Raw genomic sequence first — 27,712 nt, forward strand, 5'->3', positions numbered from 1 at the left:
CAAGCTCCCGGGGACCGGTTTCTGGCATTACAGCCGTCTTCGGCCCGGTTTGCTTGAATCCTGATGGTGCAATGAGCAAGGGTCTCACATCTGAGAATACCCTTCCACGCTTAGGGTGGACAAATATATTTACAACAAGGGGTGGTGAGGGACAGAGTCTCTGAATTAAGCAGAAAGCTCTCACCCAGTCAAGAGATCAGGGCTAGATCCAACACCGTTTTTTAGCTCACTGCGCCATCCCAGTTTCAGAACCTGGCTGTATGCAAATTAGGCTGTTCCTGTCCCAGTGCATGATGGGAACAGGGCAAACCAAACTACAAAAGCCAATTCTTACACTGGGAAGGAAACAAGCTCCCGGGGACCGGTTTCTGGCATTACAGCCGTCTTCGGCCCGGTTTGCTTGAATCCTGATGGTGCAATGAGCAAGGGTCTCACATCTGAGAATACCCTTCCACGCTTAGGGTGGACAAATATATTTACAACAAGGGGTGGTGAGGGACAGAGTCTCTGAATTAAGCAGAAAGCTCTCACCCAGTCAAGAGATCAGGGCTAGATCCAACACCGTTTTTTAGCTCACTGCACCATCCCAGTTTCAGAACCTGGCTGTATGCAAATTAGTCTGTTCCTGTCCCAGTGCATGATGGGAACAGGGCAAACCACACTACAAAAGCCAATTCTTACACTGGGAAGGAAACAAGCTCCCGGGGACCGGTTTCTGGCATTACAGCCGTCTTCGGCCCGGTTTGCTTGAATCCTGATGGTGCAATGAGCAAGGGTCTCACATCTGAGAATACCCTTCCACGCTTAGGGTGGAAAAATATATTTACTACAAGGGGTGGTGAGGGACAGAGTCTCTGAATTAAGCAGAAAGCTCTCACCCAGTCAAGAGATCAGGGCTAGATCCAACACCGTTTTTTAGCTCACTGCACCATCCCAGTTTCAGAACCTGGCTGTATGCAAATTAGTCTGTTCCTGTCCCAGTGCATGATGTGAACAGGGCAAACCAAACTACAAAAGCCAATTCTTACACTGGAAAGGAAACAACCTCCCGGGGACCGGTTTCTGGCATTACAGCCGTCTTCGGCCCGGTTTGCTTGAATCCTGATGGTGCAATGAGCAAGGGTCTCACATCTGAGAATACCCTTCCACGCTTAGGGTGGACAAATATATTTACAACAAGGGGTGGTGAGGGACAGAGTCTCTGAATTAAGCAGAAAGCTCTCACCCAGTCAAGAGATCAGGGCTAGATCCAACACCGTTTTTTAGCTCACTGCACCATCCCAGTTTCAGAACCTGGCTGTATGCAAATTAGTCTGTTCCTGTCCCAGTGCATGATGGGAACAGGGCAAACCAAACTACAAAAGCCAATTCTTACACTGGAAAGGAAACAACCTCCCGGGGACCGGTTTCTGGCATTACAGCCGTCTTCGGCCCGGTTTGCTTGAATCCTGATGGTGCAATGAGCAAGGGTCTCACATCTGAGAATACCCTTCCACGCTTAGGGTGGACAAATATATTTACAACAAGGGGTGGTGAGGGACAGAGTCTCTGAATTAAGCAGAAAGCTCTCACCCAGTCAAGAGATCAGGGCTAGATCCAACACCGTTTTTTAGCTCACTGCACCATCCCAGTTTCAGAACCTGGCTGTATGCAAATTAGTCTGTTCCTGTCCCAGTGCATGATGGGAACAGGGCAAACCAAACTACAAAAGCCAATTCTTACACTGGGAAGGAAAAAAGCTCCCGGGGACCGGTTTCTGGCATTACAGCCGTCTTCGACCCGGTTTGCTTGAATCCTGATGGTGCAATGAGCAAGGGTCTCACATCTGAGAATACCTTTCCACGCTTAGGGTGGACAAATATATTTACAACAAGGGGTGGTGAGGGACAGAGTCTCTGAATTAAGCAGAAAGCTCTCACCCAGTCAAGAGATCAGGGCTAGATCCAACACCGTTTTTTAGCTCACTGCACCATCCCAGTTTCAGAACCTGGCTGTATGCAAATTAGTCTGTTCCTGTCCCAGTGCATGATGGGAACAGGGCAAACCAAACTACAAAAGCCAATTCTTACACTGGGAAGGAAACAAGCTCCCGGGGACCGGTTTCTGGCATTACAGCCGTCTTCGGCCTGGTTTGCTTGAATCCTGATGGTGCAATGAGCAAGGGTCTCACATCTGAGAATACCCTTCCACGCTTAGGGTGGACAAATATATTTACAACAAGGGGTGGTGAGGGACAGAGTCTCTGAATTAAGCAGAAAGCTCTCACCCAGTCAAGAAATCAGGGCTAGATCCAACACCGTTTTTTAGCTCACTGCACCATCCCAGTTTCAGAACCTGGCTGTATGCAAATTAGTCTGTTCCTGTCCCAGTGCATGATGGGAACAGGGCAAACCAAACTACAAAAGCCAATTCTTACACTGGGAAGGAAACAAGCTCCCGGGGACCGGTTTCTGGCATTACAGCCGTCTTCGGCCCGGTTTGCTTGAATCCTAATGGTGCAATGAGCAAGGGTCTCACATCTGAGAATACCCTTCCACGCTTAGGGTGGACAAATATATTTACAACAAGGGGTGGTGAGGGACAGAGTCTCTGAATTAAGCAGAAAGCTCTCACCCAGTCAAGAGATCAGGGCTAGATCCAATACCGTTTTTTAGCTCACTGCACCATCCCAGTTTCAGAACCTGGCTGTATGCAAATTAGTCTGTTCCTGTCCCAGTGCATGATGGGAACAGGGCAAACCAAACTACAAAAGCCAATTCTTACACTGGGAAGGAAACAAGCTCCCGGGGACCGGTTTCTGGCATTACAGCCGTCTTCGGCCCGGTTTGCTTGAATCCTGATGGTGCAATGAGCAAGGGTCTCACATCTGAGAATACCCTTCCACGCTTAGGGTGGACAAATATATTTACAACAAGGGGTGGTGAGGGACGGAGTCTCTGAATTAAGCAGAAAGCTCTCACCCAGTCAAGAGATCAGGGCTAGATCCAACACCGTTTTTTAGCTCACTGCACCATCCCAGTTTCAGAACCTGGCTGTATGCAAATTAGTCTGTTCCTGTCCCAGTGCATGATGGGAACAGGGCAAACCAAACTACAAAAGCCAATTCTTACACTGGGAAGGAAACAAGCTCCCGGGGACCGGTTTCTGGCATTACAGCCGTCTTCGGCCCGGTTTGCTTGAATCCTGATGGTGCAATGAGCAAGGGTCTCACATCTGAGAATACCCTTCCACGCTTAGGGTGGACAAATATATTTACAACAAGGGGTGGTGAGGGACGGAGTCTCTGAATTAAGCAGAAAGCTCTCACCCAGTCAAGAGATCAGGGCTAGATCCAACATCGTTTTTTAGCTCACTGCACCATCCCAGTTTCAGAACCTGGCTGTATGCAAATTAGTCTGTTCCTGTCCCAGTGCATGATGGGAACAGGGCAAACCAAACTACAAAAGCCAATTCTTACACTGGGAAGGAAACAAGCTCCCGGGGACCGGTTTTTGGCATTACAGCCGTCTTCGGCCCGGTTTGCTTGAATCCTGATGGTGCAATGAGCAAGGGTCTCACATCTGAGAATACCCTTCCACGCTTAGGGTGGACAAATATATTTACAACAAGGGGTGGTGAGGGACAGAGTCTCTGAATTAAGCAGAAAGCTCTCACCCAGTCAAGAGATCAGGGCTAGATCCAACACCGTTTTTTAGCTCACTGCACCATCCCAGTTTCAGAACCTGGCTGTATGCAAATTAGTCTGTTCCTGTCCCAGTGCATGATGGGAACAGGGCAAACCAAACTACAAAAGCCAATTCTTACACTGGGAAGGAAACAAGCTCCCGGGGACCGGTTTCTGGCATTACAGCCGTCTTCGGCCCGGTTTGCTTGAATCCTGATGGTGCAATGAGCAAGGGTCTCACATCTGAGAATACCCTTCCACGCTTAGGGTGGACAAATATATTTACAACAAGGGGTGGTGAGGGACAGAGTCTCTGAATTAAGCAGAAAGCTCTCACCCAGTCAAGAGATCAGGGCTAGATCCAACACCGTTTTTTAGCTCACTGCGCCATCCCAGTTTCAGAACCTGGCTGTATGCAAATTAGGCTGTTCCTGTCCCAGTGCATGATGGGAACAGGGCAAACCAAACTACAAAAGCCAATTCTTACACTGGGAAGGAAACAAGCACCCGGGGACCGGTTTCTGGCATTACAGCCGTCTTCGGCCCGGTTTGCTTGAATCCTGATGGTGCAATGAGCAAGGGTCTCACATCTGAGAATACCCTTCCACGCTTAGGGTGGACAAATATATTTACAACAAGGGGTGGTGAGGGACAGAGTCTCTGAATTAAGCAGAAAGCTCTCACCCAGTCAAGAGATCAGGGCTAGATCCAACACCGTTTTTTAGCTCACTGCACCATCCCAGTTTCAGAACCTGGCTGTATGCAAATTAGTCTGTTCCTGTTCCAGTGCATGATGGGAACAGGGCAAACCAAACTACAAAAGCCAATTCTTACACTGGGAAGGAAACAAGCTCCCGGGGACCGGTTTCTGGCATTACAGCAGTCTTCGGCCCGGTTTGCTTGAATCCTGATTGTGCAATGAGCAAGGGTCTCACATCTGAGAATACCCTTCCACGCTTAGGGTGGAAAAATATATTTACAACAAGGGGTGGTGAGGGACAGAGTCTCTGAATTAAGCAGAAAGCTCTCACCCAGTCAAGAGATCAGGGCTAGATCCAACACCGTTTTTTAGCTCACTGCACCATCCCAGTTTCAGAACCTGGCTGTATGCAAATTAGTCTGTTCCTGTCCCAGTGCATGATGGGAACAGGGCAAACCAAACTACAAAAGCCAATTCTTACACTGGGAAGGAAAAAAGCTCCCGGGGACCGGTTTCTGGCATTACAGCCGTCTTCGACCCGGTTTGCTTGAATCCTGATGGTGCAATGAGCAAGGGTCTCACATCTGAGAATACCTTTCCACGCTTAGGGTGGACAAATATATTTACAACAAGGGGTGGTGAGGGACAGAGTCTCTGAATTAAGCAGAAAGCTCTCACCCAGTCAAGAGATCAGGGCTAGATCCAACACCGTTTTTTAGCTCACTGCACCATCCCAGTTTCAGAACCTGGCTGTATGCAAATTAGTCTGTTCCTGTCCCAGTGCATGATGGGAACAGGGCAAACCAAACTACAAAAGCCAATTCTTACACTGGGAAGGAAACAAGCTCCCGGGACCGGTTTCTGGCATTACAGCCGTCTTCGGCCTGGTTTGCTTGAATCCTGATGGTGCAATGAGCAAGGGTCTCACATCTGAGAATACCCTTCCACGCTTAGGGTGGACAAATATATTTACAACAAGGGGTGGTGAGGGACAGAGTCTCTGAATTAAGCAGAAAGCTCTCACCCAGTCAAGAAATCAGGGCTAGATCCAACACCGTTTTTTAGCTCACTGCACCATCCCAGTTTCAGAACCTGGCTGTATGCAAATTAGTCTGTTCCTGTCCCAGTGCATGATGGGAACAGGGCAAACCAAACTACAAAAGCCAATTCTTACACTGGGAAGGAAACAAGCTCCCGGGGACCGGTTTCTGGCATTACAGCCGTCTTCGGCCCGGTTTGCTTGAATCCTAATGGTGCAATGAGCAAGGGTCTCACATCTGAGAATACCCTTCCACGCTTAGGGTGGACAAATATATTTACAACAAGGGGTGGTGAGGGACAGAGTCTCTGAATTAAGCAGAAAGCTCTCACCCAGTCAAGAGATCAGGGCTAGATCCAATACCGTTTTTTAGCTCACTGCACCATCCCAGTTTCAGAACCTGGCTGTATGCAAATTAGTCTGTTCCTGTCCCAGTGCATGATGGGAACAGGGCAAACCAAACTACAAAAGCCAATTCTTACACTGGGAAGGAAACAAGCTCCCGGGGACCGGTTTCTGGCATTACAGCCGTCTTCGGCCCGGTTTGCTTGAATCCTGATGGTGCAATGAGCAAGGGTCTCACATCTGAGAATACCCTTCCACGCTTAGGGTGGACAAATATATTTACAACAAGGGGTGGTGAGGGACGGAGTCTCTGAATTAAGCAGAAAGCTCTCACCCAGTCAAGAGATCAGGGCTAGATCCAACACCGTTTTTTAGCTCACTGCACCATCCCAGTTTCAGAACCTGGCTGTATGCAAATTAGTCTGTTCCTGTCCCAGTGCATGATGGGAACAGGGCAAACCAAACTACAAAAGCCAATTCTTACACTGGGAAGGAAACAAGCTCCCGGGGACCGGTTTCTGGCATTACAGCCGTCTTCGGCCCGGTTTGCTTGAATCCTGATGGTGCAATGAGCAAGGGTCTCACATCTGAGAATACCCTTCCACGCTTAGGGTGGACAAATATATTTACAACAAGGGGTGGTGAGGGACGGAGTCTCTGAATTAAGCAGAAAGCTCTCACCCAGTCAAGAGATCAGGGCTAGATCCAACATCGTTTTTTAGCTCACTGCACCATCCCAGTTTCAGAACCTGGCTGTATGCAAATTAGTCTGTTCCTGTCCCAGTGCATGATGGGAACAGGGCAAACCAAACTACAAAAGCCAATTCTTACACTGGGAAGGAAACAAGCTCCCGGGGACCGGTTTTTGGCATTACAGCCGTCTTCGGCCCGGTTTGCTTGAATCCTGATGGTGCAATGAGCAAGGGTCTCACATCTGAGAATACCCTTCCACGCTTAGGGTGGACAAATATATTTACAACAAGGGGTGGTGAGGGACAGAGTCTCTGAATTAAGCAGAAAGCTCTCACCCAGTCAAGAGATCAGGGCTAGATCCAACACCGTTTTTTAGCTCACTGCACCATCCCAGTTTCAGAACCTGGCTGTATGCAAATTAGTCTGTTCCTGTCCCAGTGCATGATGGGAACAGGGCAAACCAAACTACAAAAGCCAATTCTTACACTGGGAAGGAAACAAGCTCCCGGGGACCGGTTTCTGGCATTACAGCCGTCTTCGGCCCGGTTTGCTTGAATCCTGATGGTGCAATGAGCAAGGGTCTCACATCTGAGAATACCCTTCCACGCTTAGGGTGGACAAATATATTTACAACAAGGGGTGGTGAGGGACAGAGTCTCTGAATTAAGCAGAAAGCTCTCACCCAGTCAAGAGATCAGGGCTAGATCCAACACCGTTTTTTAGCTCACTGCGCCATCCCAGTTTCAGAACCTGGCTGTATGCAAATTAGGCTGTTCCTGTCCCAGTGCATGATGGGAACAGGGCAAACCAAACTACAAAAGCCAATTCTTACACTGGGAAGGAAACAAGCTCCCGGGGACCGGTTTCTGGCATTACAGCCGTCTTCGGCCCGGTTTGCTTGAATCCTGATGGTGCAATGAGCAAGGGTCTCACATCTGAGAATACCCTTCCACGCTTAGGGTGGACAAATATATTTACAACAAGGGGTGGTGAGGGACAGAGTCTCTGAATTAAGCAGAAAGCTCTCACCCAGTCAAGAGATCAGGGCTAGATCCAACACCGTTTTTTAGCTCACTGCACCATCCCAGTTTCAGAACCTGGCTGTATGCAAATTAGTCTGTTCCTGTCCCAGTGCATGATGGGAACAGGGCAAACCACACTACAAAAGCCAATTCTTACACTGGGAAGGATACAAGCTCCCGGGGACCGGTTTCTGGCATTACAGCCGTCTTCGGCCCGGTTTGCTTGAATCCTGATGGTGCAATGAGCAAGGGTCTCACATCTGAGAATACCCTTCCACGCTTAGGGTGGAAAAATATATTTACTACAAGGGGTGGTGAGGGACAGAGTCTCTGAATTAAGCAGAAAGCTCTCACCCAGTCAAGAGATCAGGGCTAGATCCAACACCGTTTTTTAGCTCACTGCACCATCCCAGTTTCAGAACCTGGCTGTATGCAAATTAGTCTGTTCCTGTCCCAGTGCATGATGTGAACAGGGCAAACCAAACTACAAAAGCCAATTCTTACACTGGAAAGGAAACAACCTCCCGGGGACCGGTTTCTGGCATTACAGCCGTCTTCGGCCCGGTTTGCTTGCATCCTGATGGTGCAATGAGCAAGGGTCTCACATCTGAGAATACCCTTCCACGCTTAGGGTGGACAAATATATTTACAACAAGGGGTGGTGAGGGACAGAGTCTCTGAATTAAGCAGAAAGCTCTCACCCAGTCAAGAGATCAGGGCTAGATCCAACACCGTTTTTTAGCTCACTGCACCATCCCAGTTTCAGAACCTGGCTGTATGCAAATTAGTCTGTTCCTGTCCCAGTGCATGATGGGAACAGGGCAAACCAAACTACAAAAGCCAATTCTTACACTGGAAAGGAAACAACCTCCCGGGGACCGGTTTCTGGCATTACAGCCGTCTTCGGCCCGGTTTGCTTGAATCCTGATGGTGCAATGAGCAAGGGTCTCACATCTGAGAATACCCTTCCACGCTTAGGGTGGACAAATATATTTACAACAAGGGGTGGTGAGGGACAAAGTCTCTGAATTAAGCAGAAAGCTCTCACCCAGTCAAGAGATCAGGGCTAGATCCAACACCGTTTTTTAGCTCACTGCACCATCCCAGTTTCAGAACCTGGCTGTATGCAAATTAGTCTGTTCCTGTCCCAGTGCATGATGGGAACAGGGCAAACCAAACTACAAAAGCCAATTCTTACACTGGGAAGGAAAAAAGCTCCCGGGGACCGGTTTCTGGCATTACAGCCGTCTTCGACCCGGTTTGCTTGAATCCTGATGGTGCAATGAGCAAGGGTCTCACATCTGAGAATACCTTTCCACGCTTAGGGTGGACAAATATATTTACAACAAGGGGTGGTGAGGGACAGAGTCTCTGAATTAAGCAGAAAGCTCTCACCCAGTCAAGAGATCAGGGCTAGATCCAACACCGTTTTTTAGCTCACTGCACCATCCCAGTTTCAGAACCTGGCTGTATGCAAATTAGTCTGTTCCTGTCCCAGTGCATGATGGGAACAGGGCAAACCAAACTACAAAAGCCAATTCTTACACTGGGAAGGAAACAAGCTCCCGGGGACCGGTTTCTGGCATTACAGCCGTCTTCGGCCTGGTTTGCTTGAATCCTGATGGTGCAATGAGCAAGGGTCTCACATCTGAGAATACCCTTCCACGCTTAGGGTGGACAAATATATTTACAACAAGGGGTGGTGAGGGACAGAGTCTCTGAATTAAGCAGAAAGCTCTCACCCAGTCAAGAAATCAGGGCTAGATCCAACACCGTTTTTTAGCTCACTGCACCATCCCAGTTTCAGAACCTGGCTGTATGCAAATTAGTCTGTTCCTGTCCCAGTGCATGATGGGAACAGGGCAAACCAAACTACAAAAGCCAATTCTTACACTGGGAAGGAAACAAGCTCCCGGGGACCGGTTTCTGGCATTACAGCCGTCTTCGGCCCGGTTTGCTTGAATCCTAATGGTGCAATGAGCAAGGGTCTCACATCTGAGAATACCCTTCCACGCTTAGGGTGGACAAATATATTTACAACAAGGGGTGGTGAGGGACAGAGTCTCTGAATTAAGCAGAAAGCTCTCACCCAGTCAAGAGATCAGGGCTAGATCCAATACCGTTTTTTAGCTCACTGCACCATCCCAGTTTCAGAACCTGGCTGTATGCAAATTAGTCTGTTCCTGTCCCAGTGCATGATGGGAACAGGGCAAACCAAACTACAAAAGCCAATTCTTACACTGGGAAGGAAACAAGCTCCCGGGGACCGGTTTCTGGCATTACAGCCGTCTTCGGCCCGGTTTGCTTGAATCCTGATGGTGCAATGAGCAAGGGTCTCACATCTGAGAATACCCTTCCACGCTTAGGGTGGACAAATATATTTACAACAAGGGGTGGTGAGGGACGGAGTCTCTGAATTAAGCAGAAAGCTCTCACCCAGTCAAGAGATCAGGGCTAGATCCAACACCGTTTTTTAGCTCACTGCACCATCCCAGTTTCAGAACCTGGCTGTATGCAAATTAGTCTGTTCCTGTCCCAGTGCATGATGGGAACAGGGCAAACCAAACTACAAAAGCCAATTCTTACACTGGGAAGGAAACAAGCTCCCGGGGACCGGTTTCTGGCATTACAGCCGTCTTCGGCCCGGTTTGCTTGAATCCTGATGGTGCAATGAGCAAGGGTCTCACATCTGAGAATACCCTTCCACGCTTAGGGTGGACAAATATATTTACAACAAGGGGTGGTGAGGGACGGAGTCTCTGAATTAAGCAGAAAGCTCTCACCCAGTCAAGAGATCAGGGCTAGATCCAACATCGTTTTTTAGCTCACTGCACCATCCCAGTTTCAGAACCTGGCTGTATGCAAATTAGTCTGTTCCTGTCCCAGTGCATGATGGGAACAGGGCAAACCAAACTACAAAAGCCAATTCTTACACTGGGAAGGAAACAAGCTCCCGGGGACCGGTTTTTGGCATTACAGCCGTCTTCGGCCCGGTTTGCTTGAATCCTGATGGTGCAATGAGCAAGGGTCTCACATCTGAGAATACCCTTCCACGCTTAGGGTGGACAAATATATTTACAACAAGGGGTGGTGAGGGACAGAGTCTCTGAATTAAGCAGAAAGCTCTCACCCAGTCAAGAGATCAGGGCTAGATCCAACACCGTTTTTTAGCTCACTGCACCATCCCAGTTTCAGAACCTGGCTGTATGCAAATTAGTCTGTTCCTGTCCCAGTGCATGATGGGAACAGGGCAAACCAAACTACAAAAGCCAATTCTTACACTGGGAAGGAAACAAGCTCCCGGGGACCGGTTTCTGGCATTACAGCCGTCTTCGGCCCGGTTTGCTTGAATCCTGATGGTGCAATGAGCAAGGGTCTCACATCTGAGAATACCCTTCCACGCTTAGGGTGGACAAATATATTTACAACAAGGGGTGGTGAGGGACAGAGTCTCTGAATTAAGCAGAAAGCTCTCACCCAGTCAAGAGATTAGGGCTAGATCCAACACCGTTTTTTAGCTCACTGCGCCATCCCAGTTTCAGAACCTGGCTGTATGCAAATTAGGCTGTTCCTGTCCCAGTGCATGATGGGAACAGGGCAAACCAAACTACAAAAGCCAATTCTTACACTGGGAAGGAAACAAGCTCCCGGGGACCGGTTTCTGGCATTACAGCCGTCTTCGGCCCGGTTTGCTTGAATCCTGATGGTGCAATGAGCAAGGGTCTCACATCTGAGAATACCCTTCCACGCTTAGGGTGGACAAATATATTTACAACAAGGGGTGGTGAGGGACAGAGTCTCTGAATTAAGCAGAAAGCTCTCACCCAGTCAAGAGATCAGGGCTAGATCCAACACCGTTTTTTAGCTCACTGCACCATCCCAGTTTCAGAACCTGGCTGTATGCAAATTAGTCTGTTCCTGTCCCAGTGCATGATGGGAACAGGGCAAACCACACTACAAAAGCCAATTCTTACACTGGGAAGGAAACAAGCTCCCGGGGACCGGTTTCTGGCATTACAGCCGTCTTCGGCCCGGTTTGCTTGAATCCTGATGGTGCAATGAGCAAGGGTCTCACATCTGAGAATACCCTTCCACGCTTAGGGTGGAAAAATATATTTACTACAAGGGGTGGTGAGGGACAGAGTCTCTGAATTAAGCAGAAAGCTCTCACCCAGTCAAGAGATCAGGGCTAGATCCAACACCGTTTTTTAGCTCACTGCACCATCCCAGTTTCAGAACCTGGCTGTATGCAAATTAGTCTGTTCCTGTCCCAGTGCATGATGTGAACAGGGCAAACCAAACTACAAAAGCCAATTCTTACACTGGAAAGGAAACAACCTCCCGGGGACCGGTTTCTGGCATTACAGCCGTCTTCGGCCCGGTTTGCTTGAATCCTGATGGTGCAATGAGCAAGGGTCTCACATCTGAGAATACCCTTCCACGCTTAGGGTGGACAAATATATTTACAACAAGGGGTGGTGAGGGACAGAGTCTCTGAATTAAGCAGAAAGCTCTCACCCAGTCAAGAGATCAGGGCTAGATCCAACACCGTTTTTTAGCTCACTGCACCATCCCAGTTTCAGAACCTGGCTGTATGCAAATTAGTCTGTTCCTGTCCCAGTGCATGATGGGAACAGGGCAAACCAAACTACAAAAGCCAATTCTTACACTGGGAAGGAAACAAGCTCCCGGGGACCGGTTTCTGGCAATATATCATGTGGGCCAATATCATGTGGGCAAGGCTGCGTTGCTAACGTGTGATTCCGGGCAGCCTGCTCTGCCTGTACTCCTAGATCATGCTGTCGAAGACGCAACAGATGCTTTAATCCTGACTCCCCTCAAGTCACCCTTGCCCCCATTCAAGTAATCTCCTCCTCGATAGCATATCAAGTGAGCCCTGCTCCGTTTCCACTCCAGCTCAATGCCTCAGGTTGACCTCACAGAACCACTGGAAAGGCATCTCATAGCACACTCATGGAATCCACCAACTTGGGATGGACGGTAAATTCTTCTCCGTCAGGGGAATTTGCAGAGTTTTTCCAACTCTGCGCTCTGCTGGGAGTGCAGACTTTGGCAAAAAAATGTGATTCCACCACATGGTGGATTTTGCCCCACCGCCTTCACCTAATAACCTTGAGGTGACTTGTGAACGTCATTTCTCTAGGACGGTTGCAGCTGTCTCCAGTTCCAGCAGCACGTTCACTTTTGTTTCCTGTGAAGTGGGATTTCCCACAGGGAGGGCAAAGCTTGGGCAGAAGAGCCAGCTACTGCGAGAGAAGTGGTACGCGTTCAGAGCGAATATGACAGTGTAGGAAACATTGACATAGGTGAAGTGCCAAACTCTGTGGGGTGCTCACCCCACTTCCTGCTAGGATGTAGAATGGATCAACAGGTCGAGCTGTTACAGTTTTATTAGTTATTAACTTTTACCTCTTGGAAGATTACACACCACTTTTTCCTGCGTTACGATTTCAACTGATTAGCATGCTCAGCTTTGTGAGCATTGTGGCGGTTGTATTTTCCTAGATTACACATTCCCATTGACTTAGATATGCCCCATGAGGAAGGGACCCCTTGAGGCCTGAAATGCATAAGGCTTATTCACAAATGTTTGGCATCAATGGGAACAGACCTACATGCTTAACAAAAAGATTATGGGGTAGATGTATCAACATTTGTATTTGAGATTTCTTTATAGCGATTTTTTGTGAGTCGCTATTAAGAAATTGCAAAATGCGATGTATCTAGGTTTTGCAAAAATTCTGCAATTTCTTAATTATCGCAGAATTTTCTGCGATTTTTTTGCGATTTCGTATTTTGCGAATTTCGCAAAATAAGAAATCGCAAAAAAGCGTGAATCTGACAATGCTGGAAGAAAATGATTGAGTCATAGTTACCTGCTTGCCTGAGCCACACCCAGTGGCAGTTGGAAGCTTGTTAGGCAGCTTAGCAGACCTGTTTCCCTGCACCATGGAGCCTGAGAATTCACAAGAAGGTGCATCCTGTGATAAAAGGAAGAGAAAGCAAAACTTTTCACAGAAGGAGCTTGAAACACTGATAGAAGAAATTGCTTGCAACCATGATTTGATGTTTGGTAAGCAAGCCTTGAAAGTTCCAGAAGCCAGAAAGAGAAAAAATTTGGCTTCAAATACAAGAAAAAATCAATTCTGTCGGAGTCCATCGAAGAACTGAAAAAGCAATGGTATGACATGCGCCTGAGGTCCAAAGAAAAGCTTGCTGAGAGAATCAAAGAAGCAAGTAAGACTGGTGGGGGAACCTCAACTGCGGATCAGCCTACTCCACATGAAGAGCTGGTTGAGGCAACACTCTTGCATGAGAGTGTCAGTGGAGTCACAGACATTGACAGTTCGGAGCCTAGACATGGAGAAGAAGGTAAGAAGGATGCATGTTTGTTTGCTCTTTTCATGGTCATGCATGTATTGTATGTTAGGAAAGGGTTTACTTACTTTATTCAATGTAGTGAGGATTTTTGACACTTTTTATTTTGAAATCATCCTCTACAACATTAGCCTTTCTAGTTTTACTTAACAATTGATTGTTTTTTTCAAATTTTAAAATTATGACTATAATATACAACAAAAAAGGAGGGCAGTTTTGGTCCAAAATCAGGTAGCATTTATTGTAAATGTACAGATAGGCACACAACAATCTGATATTTTTCTTTCTACATTCACAGCACATGTTGAACATTCAAGTGAGGAATTTCAAGGCCACTCTTCACATGCACATGACTTTACACCGGGTGAAGATAATTCAAATGAGGAAGTGGATTTAAATCCAATCATCAGGTCCAAAAGAAGACATGTAGGCCCTTTGCCACCATTTGCGGATGATGATGAAGAACCTGAAGGGGCAACAGAAAGAGCCTATGAGACATTGAATAACGCTGAACATGTTGAGCAAATAAATGCTGCCAGAAGAAGAGCCTATACCTTAGATTGTGCCAGGCCTAACAAGGGTGTTGTATCAGACAACGCTACTGTTTTTGAAGGTTTAGAGCAAAACATGTCGGAAGTGCAGCAGAAACAACATAAAGCATTGAGGTCCATTAATAGACAGCTCATCCAGCGAAACAAAAGCAATGCTGGCATGGGGGATGGGAAGAGGCAAATAGCAGCCTCTGTGGATAGACTTTGTTTGGCAATGGAGAAGTCAGAGGAAAACAGGGTCAAGCAGCACGTAGACAAAACACCAGAATGCTTGGGTACTGCACTGCAATAAATAGACTGTGTAGTGTCACTGCACAGTTCAGTAGGCGCAGTGTTTCCATGCAGCGCATGGTTAATGAATGCACCCGGAATGTGGCAAAAGGGCTTGATAAAGTAACAACAGCTGTTGATTTGATGCAGACCTCTAACTCTGAGGCACGTGCATTTTTTGAACCTTTGGAAACTGAGGGCTCTACTAGTAGGAGCAGCAGCAACCCTACTCCAACTCCTGACATCAGTGAACGCAGGAGTGGGAGACATGCCACCCCACATACAGCTGGTAGGGGCAGTGAGGCAGGGCAGCGCTCCAGCATTAGACAGCGCCGGAAGTAAATTGTTAAACTTTAGAAAATGCTTCTCAAAACCTAATTTCAATGTTTTGTCTAACAGTTATATACTTGTAATGTCCTGTGCAGTAACAGGTTCTACTATGCAAATTACAATGTATTTTCAGTGTTTCATTACATAAAGTAAAACATGGGAAAATTAAAAACAGTTATCATGCTTTTCATTCATATCAAAAAGTAATTGTGTGTGATTTCTGCACGTCTTTCACGTCCTGCTGCAGCTCCTACTCCTGCAGCACCTCTACTTGGTGCTGGTAAATCATCATTGTCTGGAGATTCAGGGTCACTTACATCACATTGTGTTCCTTTTCTCATGGCCATGTTATGTAACATTGCACAGCTTGTTATAATTTTGCAGCACAATGATGGTTTGTACTGTAAAGAACCTCGACTTTTCTGAATCCTACGAAACCTGCTTTTAAAAATTCCAAAAGTCCTTTCTATGACTCCACGTGTAGAATGGTGTGCCTTACTATATCTACTTTCATGTACATTTGTAGGATTTAGGTAAGGGGTCAAAATGAAATCACGTACAGCATAAGCACTATCACCTACATAAAAATATGAAAGAAGGGTTACTTTTAGGAATATTAGTGGTGACCTTAGAGAATGAGGAAAGTGTAATGAAATATGCACTTACCAAGTAAAAAACCTTCACCAAATTGCCCAGTACTCAAACGTCCATGCAATCCACTGTGCCTGAAGATGTAAGAGTCATGAGTGCTTCCAGGGTACTTTGCCACTATATCAGTGATTATGTATTTGGCATTACACACCATTTGAATATTCAGAGAATGATAGCATTTCCTATTTCTATAAACATATTATGTAACAGCAGGAGGAGTGATGACAATATGTGTTCCATCTATGCATCCAATCACATGTGGAAAATGTGCAATTTGACAAAAATCTAATTTTGAAATTTGGATATCTTGTGGATTGCTGGAGAGGTAAATATGATGGTTCAGCCTACTAATCATTGCATCAAGAAATACTCTGAGGAAACATGAAAAAGCACTCTGAGACACTCCACCAACCTCTGCAATGAACCTTTGAAATGATCCAGAAGCCAGAAGATGCAGGGAGCACAGTACCTGTACATGTGTATGTATTGAATGGGTTCTGTCCATTTTATGCTCCAAAAAAGTCTTTTATTCATCAATTAGGTCCAAAATGGTGTGTGGATGCAGTCTAAATTTTTCAAAAATGTCTTCTTCAGTTTGCTGAAACAAAGTTATCCTCAGTCTGAAAATCCTCTCCTGCCTCTGTCTCCTGTGTGCAAGAGCTTGAATGCGCAGCCTCCTAGCTATCAGGTAAAGTCCAGCCATTGTGCAATGAAAAAATGCAGTTGGAACTTTCTTTTATACTTTCAAATTGATTATCACCTGCTTGATGTTAGTGTTATTAGCGATTTCCTATTTTTTGCGATTTTCAAGAATTCGCAAATTGCGATTTTTTTCTTACATCTTTATGCAAACTTTTAAGTTGCGATTTCTTATTTGCGATAATCGCAAACTAGGAAACGTGCAAATTAAAGAATCGCAAAAATAATTCGCATATTTGTTGAAATCGCAAATAAGAAATCGCAAAAAGTGTGAATTCATTGCGATGCAAAAAATTACATACATCATGAATTTCTATTTTCTTGTCGCAAACGGGGAATTTTAGCGATTCGCACCGTTTGCGACAAAAAATAGCTTGGCCCAAGACTTTCTGTTTTTGGAAATTGTTTTGGGGAAATTGTTAGTGACATAAGAAATTTTGCGCGATGCCAGATTCCATCGTGACATAATGATTGTATATTGTTTGTTTAATAACAAATGAACATTTGTATTTTCTAATGTTGTGAAAAGAATACAGACAAATAATAAACTTCTCATCATTTGAAGCTTTGTGTTTAATTTTGATGCAAAATTGTTAAAAAGCCATTGTTGCTATCAGAAACATTGCTACTCACATAGAGGTGTTCCTTCCTTTTTGAACTGCTCTAAATTTACCCACATTCCTGATGTGGGTTCAGATGTAATCAAGCCTAAAGTAGCTTCCGTGAGCAGGAGAGAAATATGTGTGTTGTTTCAAATGTGGGTGTTGCCTCTGCCATCGTTTTGCCATTACCAGTGTCTCCAAAAAGGGCCACAAGGAATCCCTATCAACTATTGTGGTCACACTTGTATCCCTATCCAAGCTTTGTTCACTACTGCATTCATATCTACCCCCAAGGCCCACATCCCATCTGTCATATCTATAGCATAACACTCACCTCCTATAGCATAGCCACTTGGAGACGGTGTAAGATGTACAATGCGTGAATTTAACTGGTAGTAGAGTGTGGGTTACCTGATTAAGTAAATGTGTATTTTTGGGTTATGGGCCCAGGTGAGTATTGGTAATATTATAGTCGGGTGACCTGCGCGCTCTATTAGTATATTTCTTTGGTAGCAGTAGTATGGTTAAGGATTAGTTAAAGATAGTTAATTGGTGATAATTCATGTTTTATTGATTGATTAAATGTGATATTATTTGAAATGTTTTCTTATTGAATTTGATGCTGCTATACTGAATTTATGTATTAACCAAAATCGTTCGTACCTGTTATATGTTTTGTCGGGAATCCCGGGGGCAGAATAGCGGTTGGTAAATAGAAGGAACATCGCGGCGAGGTCACTTACCTGCAGGAAGTTAGTGCATGGTTGGGCAGAACCGGAAACACTATTTAGGGTTTTTCTGTATGAATGTGTGAATAAGTGATAGCAAAGAGTTCGCTGGCAAAACATTTGTTGTGCTATCACCTAGTAAGGGTCACACAGGAGGAGTAGCAGGTTCGTCTGAGCTCGATTGATAGCAAAGGGGTTCGCTGGTGAAATTTTAGTCTTAGTATATATCCCGGAGTGGATAAAGTCTAAAGGAGTAGCAGGTTCTCCAATGCTTGTGTGAAGGGTAGGCGGAAGGGATCTACTCGTAGTGTATGAAAAGTAAACGGAAGGGATTTACTTGCAGTAAACATATGTTTCCTTTCTAGTCACTCGGGTACAGTGGCAAATGTTTTTACGTTGTTGAATAATAAAAATCAGCACTTATAATCAAAAGAATTGAGTTTTCGTATTACCTTGCGAAGGAGGGAGTCACTTGTGGAGCTGCACTGACGTCACTCAGAGCCGCGCTGGTATTGGTCGAGACAGCGGGCGTGTAGCTGAGAGAGCATTGTAAAGGAGGTGTGAGCGCAAGAGCGTGGGAACTCGTCTCACAAGAAAGGCTGCGTAATCATTGGTTATAATCATTTTAAATTGCATTGTTGATTGGTTGAAAAAGAATAAAAGACGCACAAGTATTGGGAGCATTTAGTAAACAGAAATAAGTATTGTTGCACGATTTGAAATTTTTTTTGCAAAATATATGTGGTATCCAAGTCATCCAGAAACTCGACCTGATCCAAGATACTTGGGGTTTGCTAAAGATCAGATGTTAAGAGGCAGACCTTGCAACATGTACGGAAGTAAGAGAAAAGTGTCACTTGTAGACAGAATTAAGAATTACTTTAAAAAAGACAAGCCCATTAAAACTAGAGAAGGAGTTATTATTCCCCCACCGAATACTCCTGCATCATTTATGATGTTTGACAGGGGTTACCACTCCTGTGTATGGTTAGAAAACTGGGTGGAATACACAAAAGATGAGGGAATTTTGGCATTTCCCTTAGATGGAACACTTAATGGAAGGATTTTGTACAATTTAAGGACTCGAATAAATGATTTACATCCTAGACCTAGATTAACGCAATATGAGGCACTAGAAGAATGGGAGATTGAGGCTTTGGAGCGAGACAGACCCAGAATTGACAAAGGACTGAGTACATTTTACCCAAAGGTTCCACGAGTCTCCAAAGATAAACAAATGAAACAATAGAGACAGAACATGTTAGTGGAAATACTATATTCAGTACTAACTTTAGTAGAGCCCATGGGAGGTAAAAGGACTGAGAAAAACACACATTTAATGACTAGTGGTGATTCAGACGATGATTTTCTGGAGGATTTATTGATGAAAAACCCATCACCTTACAATGTGGGACTGAGTACAGTGAGTCCAAATGCCCTGTTTTTAACACCGCCTTTAATTCCGCAAGTGGTACATGAGACCTCCATTGAAAGGGTATTACAAGAAAGAGAAAGAGAAGCTTTAAATAAACAGAGAAGTGAATTAAACCAGAAAATGTCCCAATTAAATACGAGTCCTGAAGCTTTGACAATTCCAGTAACTATTGGTCCAGTTGTTTCTTTGTACGGAGATAAGCAAGCTAGTCCAAAAGCTTCGGTTATAACTACATCAGTAGTACAGACAAGGAACCATTGATAATAGATGATCAGGCAAGCAAATGTGAGTCAGTAATCTCCTTAATGGATTTACCAATAAGAGAACCAGAAGGTAGTTCAATGGGAAAGGTCACTCCTTCAAACTCGAGAGAAGTCCAGATAGAGACATCCTCAGGTACGAGAAGTGCTACTGTAGTAACTCCTGAAGAGATAGATAGATGGACACGAGAAATAGAAAAACCAAAGACACTGCCAAAGCCATTAGATATATATAAATTGAGAATTGAAATAGAAGAAATGATGGCTGGGAATGTAGGATTGGAGAGATTTAATACCCTTAGTGAAGATGAATTACTGTTTATTTGTAAAAGTATTACTAGAAATACAAAGGTGTTTCATGAGAAATTAATGGACACAGCAGCTAGCATGGGAATCAACATTGGTAAATCTAAAGTATTACAGAAACCCTATCGAGCAGAATTTTCTGACAAAGATTTAGAAAACATGAATGTATCAGGGAAAAAGGTGCAGATAAGAGAACTGCTGACACTGTTGCAAAAATGGGGAGAACTAGAAAAATGGAAAGCCAGGTGAGCAAAGAAGAAGGAGGAGGTTCAATCAAGACAAATGACATCAGAGTATGTTTTAAAAGAAGCAGAAAAGGTAGAAAAATGATGTCCAATGGTATCAAGTGGAGGCTATGTGCATGTTCCATGGTCCCGACAGGATATTTTGTCATTTACGAATGATTTCCCAAAACTTCGTGAAAAACCTGTAGAATGGTACGGACAAGTCGAGAGATATGTAAAGGTGTCAAAGTGCCTTTTGAAAGACTTAAATGGTTTTTTTGACATTGTAGTCCTCTTAGATTTGAGACAGAATGCAAAATTGCTGTTGATTGGCCTAGTGATGAGTACCAAAGACAGGGGCACCTTCTGAGGATGTAATGAAAAAATATAATCAGGTACTACTTTACCTTAAAGGAAAGGTGCCTGCAAAGGAAACAGACTGGATGAAAATAGATAGAACCACTCAGAATAAAGACGAGTCAGTGTATTCATACTATGAACGTCTATTACAGACATTTAAGCAATATAGCGGAGTAGACAACATTGACATGAAGGATAAGACACATTTTATTTATTGATTTGTGTTAGGAATAAGACCAGAAATTTCACAATGGATTAAAGACAACACGGTGGGGTTTTAAGAGACTGCCTCCCGCTGGTATAACTCCTGTATGCCCACAGCCGCTCTGACATCCATTCTACAGCTTACCAGACTTCTAACATAGCGTTCAGTCTATTTGCTCTCCGCTACTTTGCCTCCTCCTCCGCAGCATTTTTTAAACTCTGCCGGGGGAGGCTGGGAACACCCCTGCAGTACGCGGAACCTCCACTCATGAGGTCCGCTACTTTGGTGGGCATCTTAGAGTGGTCTGATGTATCTGACTCCACTCCTCCAGGTATGCTGATGTTATCACCTTTGAATAATATTTAATAACAAAAGCGCTGCTACATTAAATAAACGGCAATCTGCACATGACACTCCTCAATTGGGTCATGTTAGTGCCTTCTTATTCTGGCTCTCAATCACACTGTTTATGGCGGGTTCACCAGCAATTAAAATGGGCAGGGGAAAAGCAACATGGAATATGCTCAGCTGTGTCGCTGCAGCGCCGCCATCATATTCCTGCCTCTAACTGCTGTGCCACAGCTGCCTGATCCTGGCTGAGGCAGCAGTCTTGTTAAGGTCCAACAGCCACACTCAAAATACATTAGGCACACCGCCAGTGTGGCTGTGGTTGGACAGCCACCATGAGTACGACGGTCCTATGGACAGCTGTACTCATAATCAGACCCAAAGTGCTGATGAAAACAACTGAGGGACAGGCGAAGAGGAGAAAAGGTGAGAGAAGTGGATGTGGTATTGAGACTGACAGATATGACACAGACAGAAATGGAGTGGCCAGAAAATTCAAATGCTCTACACTTTCAACCCAAGCTCTGATTGCACCAAGAGAGGTGACCATCCCTCGAATAGGTCCCTTATCTTTTCCATCCAATCATATATCTATTATTCTTTCACCTTTCCATCCATCCAATGATGTCCACCATTTCACCTTTACATTCTGTCATTCAATCATTATTTCATACATCATTTAATATTTCATAATTCCATCTGTCCATTGGCCAGTCTATCCATTCATACACACATCCATTATCTAAGCATGCGTCCATCCACACATTTATCAAGCTATACCTCCATCCTTTGACTTACACATTTATTAGTAAAACATTTCATCCATCATTTGATCCTTTGGTCCATTTATACATCCATCTATGCCCTCTGATTTCAATTGGCTTCATTTCACCCACTCATTGATTTCTATCTACTCTGCCACCCACCCACCCTAGAAGATTTCTATTCACTCAACCATCCATGCATCCAAAAATCCATCCATTTAAAACTCAATGGGTGCTTAATACCGACCGTTGAGTGCACGCAGCCTTATTGGGTGCATTGTGTGCTGCATAAATGATGGGTGGAGGCACAGGTGTTCAGTTTGCGGTGTCCGGCAGGTAACTTCCCTAACAGCCCCGCCCTCTGCCTTTCATGTAGAGCTGCACGCTGTGCACGGAGGAGAATATATAGACTCACGCCTGCAGTGAGTTTCACATCATCTCCCATCCGTACCTAGTATGGCCGATATTACATCCCTCCTTACTTTCAACTAAAACACAAACTTTTCTATTATTAAAACCATAACTTATTGACTGGTCAAACCAATCTGTGAGTTTCAAAAGGATACAATTCGTTCACACTACGCAGTCTATCAGCCAGACAGACGGATCTCGGTTGTGCCACAGATGGTACTTTGTGAGGTCACTCCTGCCACTGGGGTCTCGACGGCTAGGAGGTATATGAATGCTTGTGACGGTCACTGGTTGTCTTGTGGGGAAAACAAGTGATAGTCACTGAAAGTGTCTGTTGGGCTGGAATCAACACTAACCTCTGGTGGTCGTACCTTTGCTGCTGATGGGGTCTCATCCAAATAGCAGTGGTTTGACCTTTCGGCTTTGGGGTTTTCCAGGTCCACCTTATGCTATGTGTTATGACCCAAGGGTGTTGTTCAAAGGTGGTACAAAAGGGGATGATGGACGGAGCGTTTGAGCAAATCAAACACTTACCCCCAGTCAACTGATCTGGGTGTAATCCATCACCATTCTTTAGCTCACTCAGCCACCCCAGTTCATACATGGCCATATGCAAATCAGTCCGACCCTGTGCCTCATGGGAACAGGTCAGGAAATGTTAGGCTTGGCAGTTCCGGCTGGACTGTTCCCATGAGGCACAGGAGAAGTGTGGCTCACTGGTTAGTAGCGGCAGACCCTGAAGCAGAAGTCGGCCCGGGACCAGGGTTCAATTCCCGACGCAGCAGGGTCTTGGGTCAATGTCTGCGGACTCGATAATTCTCGCCTAGGTGCCTACGCTAACCATGGGTCCCACTCTGCAACTCTGGGCAATAGCTTGCTTAATCTCCAACACGGCCCCAGCAGCGCTGGGGATGCCTGGCTTCACCTTGGGGGTGCCCTCTCACAGGGAAAGCCAGGATGGGTTCCCAAGCGGTATACAGCGCCAGGACACCACGTAACGAGGTAACAGTGTGCTTTACAAGTATACTTACATTACATACATTACAGGGTCAGACTGATTTGCATGTGGCCATGTCTGAACTGGGGTGGCAAAGTGGGCTATAGAACAGTGATGGATTAAACTAAGTTCTGTTGACTGGGTGTGAGTGTTTGATTGGTTCAAATGCTCCGTCCTTCACCATCCCCTTTTGTACCGCTTTGTTCGCCATAAGTTGGCAGGGTATGCTCAGACGTGAGTCCCTTGCTCACTTTGCCACTGGATTCAAGCAAGCAGGGCTGAAGACGACTGAAATGCCAGAAACCGGTCCTCGGAAGCTTGTTTTTAATTCAGGAAAGGCATGGCTTGGCATTTTGGGCTAGATTATTCCCATGAAGCAAGTTCAAGTTCAAGTTCGGGCATTTGTATAGCGCACTACTCACCCAGAGGGTCTCAAGGCGCTTGGTGAAGGTGTTCATTATTTGTCGAATAGCCAGGTTTTCAGTTCTTTTCTGAAGGAGATGTGGTTCTGAGTAAGGCGGAGGTTGGTGGGGAGTGAGTTCCAGGTCTTGGCAGCCAGGGAGGCACAGGGTCAGACTGATTTGCATATGGCCATGTCTGAACTGGGATGGCAAAGTGGGCTAAAGAACGGTGATGGATTAAACCCAGATCTGTTGACTGGGTATGAGTGTTTGATTGGTTCAAATGCTCCGTCCATCACCACCCCCTTTTGTACCGCGTTGTTCAAAGGTGGGTCAGACTTTGCTGCCCGGATGCCTGCCTTTCAGAAACACCAGATCACCATGGAAGAGATCCGACTTCCAAGCTCCACTTTGAATAGTTTCCTTGTAATTGGTGTTTCTTCTCCTTTTTAGTGTAAGAGCATTTTTAATAGGAGTAGCTTTCACTGCAGGGGGTGTCGGTTGGTGTCAGTTATTATCTGCTTCATGCTGTTGTGCTCTGGGGCCGGCGCTGTGGTGGAATATGAGGTTTGCAACATACCCACAGTAACGCATAGACCAACTATTCAGTGGTTGCTGTTTGGTATGAGCAATGCGGATCACTCTGTTAAGTGTGCACCTGAAGCACTCGGTCTTCTCATTAACTTGAGGGTACTCATTTGTGTCTGATGCCTCAGGACTGAAGGTATGTTGGAAACTCTTGAATTTGGGAAGGCTGATCCTTGCCAGTTCGCAGCTTTTGCAGGAGCCAGTGCATGAACTTCATCTTTTCAAGCTTTGGGATCACCTCCAATGCCACATGAGATGTTACCAACTCTACCTCTGGTTTTGTAGTATAGCCATCGATCACGACTACAGTATATCACAGATCAGGAAGGCACTCATAGTTCAGATTTGCACACCCATGGTTGCCTTACTCCGTGATCACTGGAGGTAGTGCATCTGGCAGGACCGTGACAGGACCACATTGTGGTCTACACCATCCCATTTTGAGAGAGCTCCTCTTCCCTGTCTGAATTGCCACTAAAGCTAGTTGTAGAGACTTGCACTGTTCCATTTGACTGTGGATGGTGTCCAGAAACATCATGGGTGGCGAAGGCATGGCGCACAATTAATGGCGCATCCCTGCTAATTTGCAGGGATGCGCCAGTAATTGTAAATATGCCCCCGAGTGCACAGCATATTCAGTGATATAGACGTCATCCATGTCTTCCACCCCTCCTTCCACTTCAGGAATGGCATGGATGGTTTCTTTCCCAGTCCTGTGTTTCAATGACCTACACCCCTTCCAAAGTGATTATATATGCCACATGCAGTAAACTTCTGTCCCCTGGCTGGGCAGTCTTACAACCTGAGTGAAGGTTCTCCACAATATCCACACATTCTTTGGAAATTGGGCAGTCACTTTGTTGCAGTTGCAGTTGCATGGCGTTGACTGGTTGTACCTTGATTGCCCTATGTAGTACAGCTTTCATATGTGACACGCAAGCTTTCAGCAGCTCCTTTGATCTGTCAATTGTGAGCATTTCTCATTGGAAATTTCCAGACTCCTGCAGTATGGTTTCTTACAGCTTGGAGGAGATGCAGCCCTTTTTTATCTTGCCTCCGATCTCAAGTTGTTCATCATGAAAGCTGCAGGTACTAGTGAGCTCTTTGAGTCTGCCATAGTAGCCATTATGCAACTCTTCAGACTCTTGTTGGGCTTGCCTGAATGTGAATCACTCATTATCCCTGTTGCCCATTGGCTCAAAGTGTGCATTTAGTGCTGCAACAATGGGACATATGTTCAGGTTTTGGCATCCATGAGGGTCTTGTACACACTATGTATTTCCTTTTCCCCTATGTGAAGCAGTAGGGCTGTACATTGTGCCACAAGGACCTCAGTAACTCAATGTTGAGCTCCAATAGCTCTAACAAGACTCTCTACCTGGGTGCTTGGCAGGATGGTGCGTCTTCTATGAGGAAGGGCTCAATTGCAGGCACACTGGACAAACTAGAATGTGCCTGGATGACTCACAGCAGCAACCACCATGATGAGTATGTAATGGCTGTCCTAGGGCAGGTACACCTCATGGTATGAGCTCTTTCAGCACCAATGATGCAGAGCAGCCACCTGTCCAAGGGGGGGGATGGTGGTGTACAGTCCACACAGCACTATTGTTACTGACTTCAAACTAGTATTTTTTTTTTTAGGTCAAGCATTCGAGACCTCTTGAATATACTTTAATATATACTTATATGTGTACTAGCAGCCCGCCCCAGCGTTGCCTGGGGCAGAAAGGGGCTGGGGGCAGTACTCCCTCCCGTCCCGACTCCCTCCCGCCCCACTCCTCCCGCCTGTCCCTCTGTACACACCCGCTCCCCTCCCGCCCGGACTCCCTCCCGCTCCGCTCCTCTACACTTGCAAGGCAACCATTTGCTAGCGCTCCGACAACTACACACCCCAGCCTTCTGGATGACGGCTACCTTTTTGAAGCCTGTGCACACCATGTGAATGAAACGTACGCACCAGCTCCCGCCCGACCCCCTCCCGTCCCGACTTCCTCCCGCTCCCACTCCTCCCACCTGCCCCTCTGTACACACCCGCTCCCCTCCCGCCCGACTCCCTCCCGCTCCGACTCCCTCCCGCCCTGATTTTAAGGTTTACTTACCTCAGCTGCCGCTCCGCTCCTCTTCGCCATGACGCACCCACGCTCCTCACTTCACCGCAGCTCCATGTCTGCTGCTCCAACACGTCGTCATCACGCACGTCGCGTCACGGCCAGCGCTAGGTCCCGGCCGGCGCTAATTTCAGGGGACTATTTTGTTTAGAAACTTAATTTTTTTAATTAACTTTTTTTTTTTATTTATATAGCCTATGTCCATCTACACACCCTGACATTTTCATGGATGTGTTGGGTTTGTAGATTGGCGCTGTGGATCCCGAGTTTACCTGGCCAAAAGGTGCAAGTTCTCTCTTTATAATAGTAGTATATATTTACTTTGTGGGCTCTGGAGATCATCCCTAGCACCTGTCTACTTCCGCTTAGGGACTTTTTTCTGTTCAACTGCCTCTATTTAACTGTCTTGATAGAAAATGCCCAGTAGAGGTCAGTTAAATACCAGAATTGCTTTCTGCGGAGAGACTTTCTTTTTTTAAAATTTTCTGGCAACTGCCTCTTTTTAACTTTCTTGATAGAAAACAACCAGCTGAGGTCAGTAAAATACCAGTATCCCTTTAGCATTCTCTAGATTCCAGTCCATAGAAAATGTCTTCACCTGTAGACAATAATATTTTTTCCAAATCTTGTATTTTCAGTGATATGACTTCTAAAGGCCCTGATTTTATATTAAAAACAGAGCTTTGGACTATACCATTTTCCAAGAAAAGCAATATTTCTCTCCTTGTGTTCCCATACCTGGCATGTCACGCAGTTTGGTGCTTACTTTCCCTTCATGTTAAAGAACAGTATATGTTTTAGCACTCAGGCTAATGTGCTGCACAACTAAATACATATAAGGTTGCAAAGGCGAGACCGATTGCATTGCAACTGCTTGTTTCTCTGATGGCTAGATGTTAAATGAAGCACCGGAGTCACGTAGGTGGTTCAATCGCGGGTTTATTGTAGTTTAGTATTTAAATCCATTACACCCACAACCAGTGCCGTACAGTCGTGAAGAGGCCATCGTCCAGAATGACGTTGAGGGAATCTTCACGACTGAAGGGCAGCATTCCAGAACACAATACATAGAACTAGTCTCCTGGTTGCAACCACGAGACTCTTTGCACAAAGAAAAGATACAGAAAGGAAATGTATAATTATGAATATATAACATCTTCCCCTCTTAAAAGGGTAACAAAGAAAACAGACAATTGTGAATACAAATCTACTCCAAAACATAGTCTCTCAATCTACAAGACAACTGTTTTAAACGAAAAGCTCTTTTGGTTGCCACTTCAGGAGACTCCTCCACAACTGTATCTGATGGTAATGACAAATGATCAGAGACAACAAACTGTGAAGCTACAGATGTTCTAGGAATCTCTTCCAAAGGTAATGACAAATGGTCAGAGACCACGGGTTGTGAAACCGTGGAAGTTTCGAAGACAGGATTAAAAGAAGGAGGTTGCTCGTAAGTTAAATCAAACCAATCACAGTGCTCTGACTCTGAAGTGGCATGCTCTTTGATAACATGGGCCTGACGTGGAGATATTTTAACAAGAACCCGCTTGTTCCACCATCCCTTGTCATCAAGAAGAGCTGAAGCTTTACTGACTTGTGTAACCAA

The sequence above is a fragment of the Lissotriton vulgaris genome, chromosome 2_2, assembly GCF_964263255.1.
Source record: "Lissotriton vulgaris chromosome 2_2, aLisVul1.2, whole genome shotgun sequence".
Classification (NCBI taxonomy): Eukaryota; Metazoa; Chordata; class Amphibia; order Caudata; family Salamandridae; genus Lissotriton; species Lissotriton vulgaris.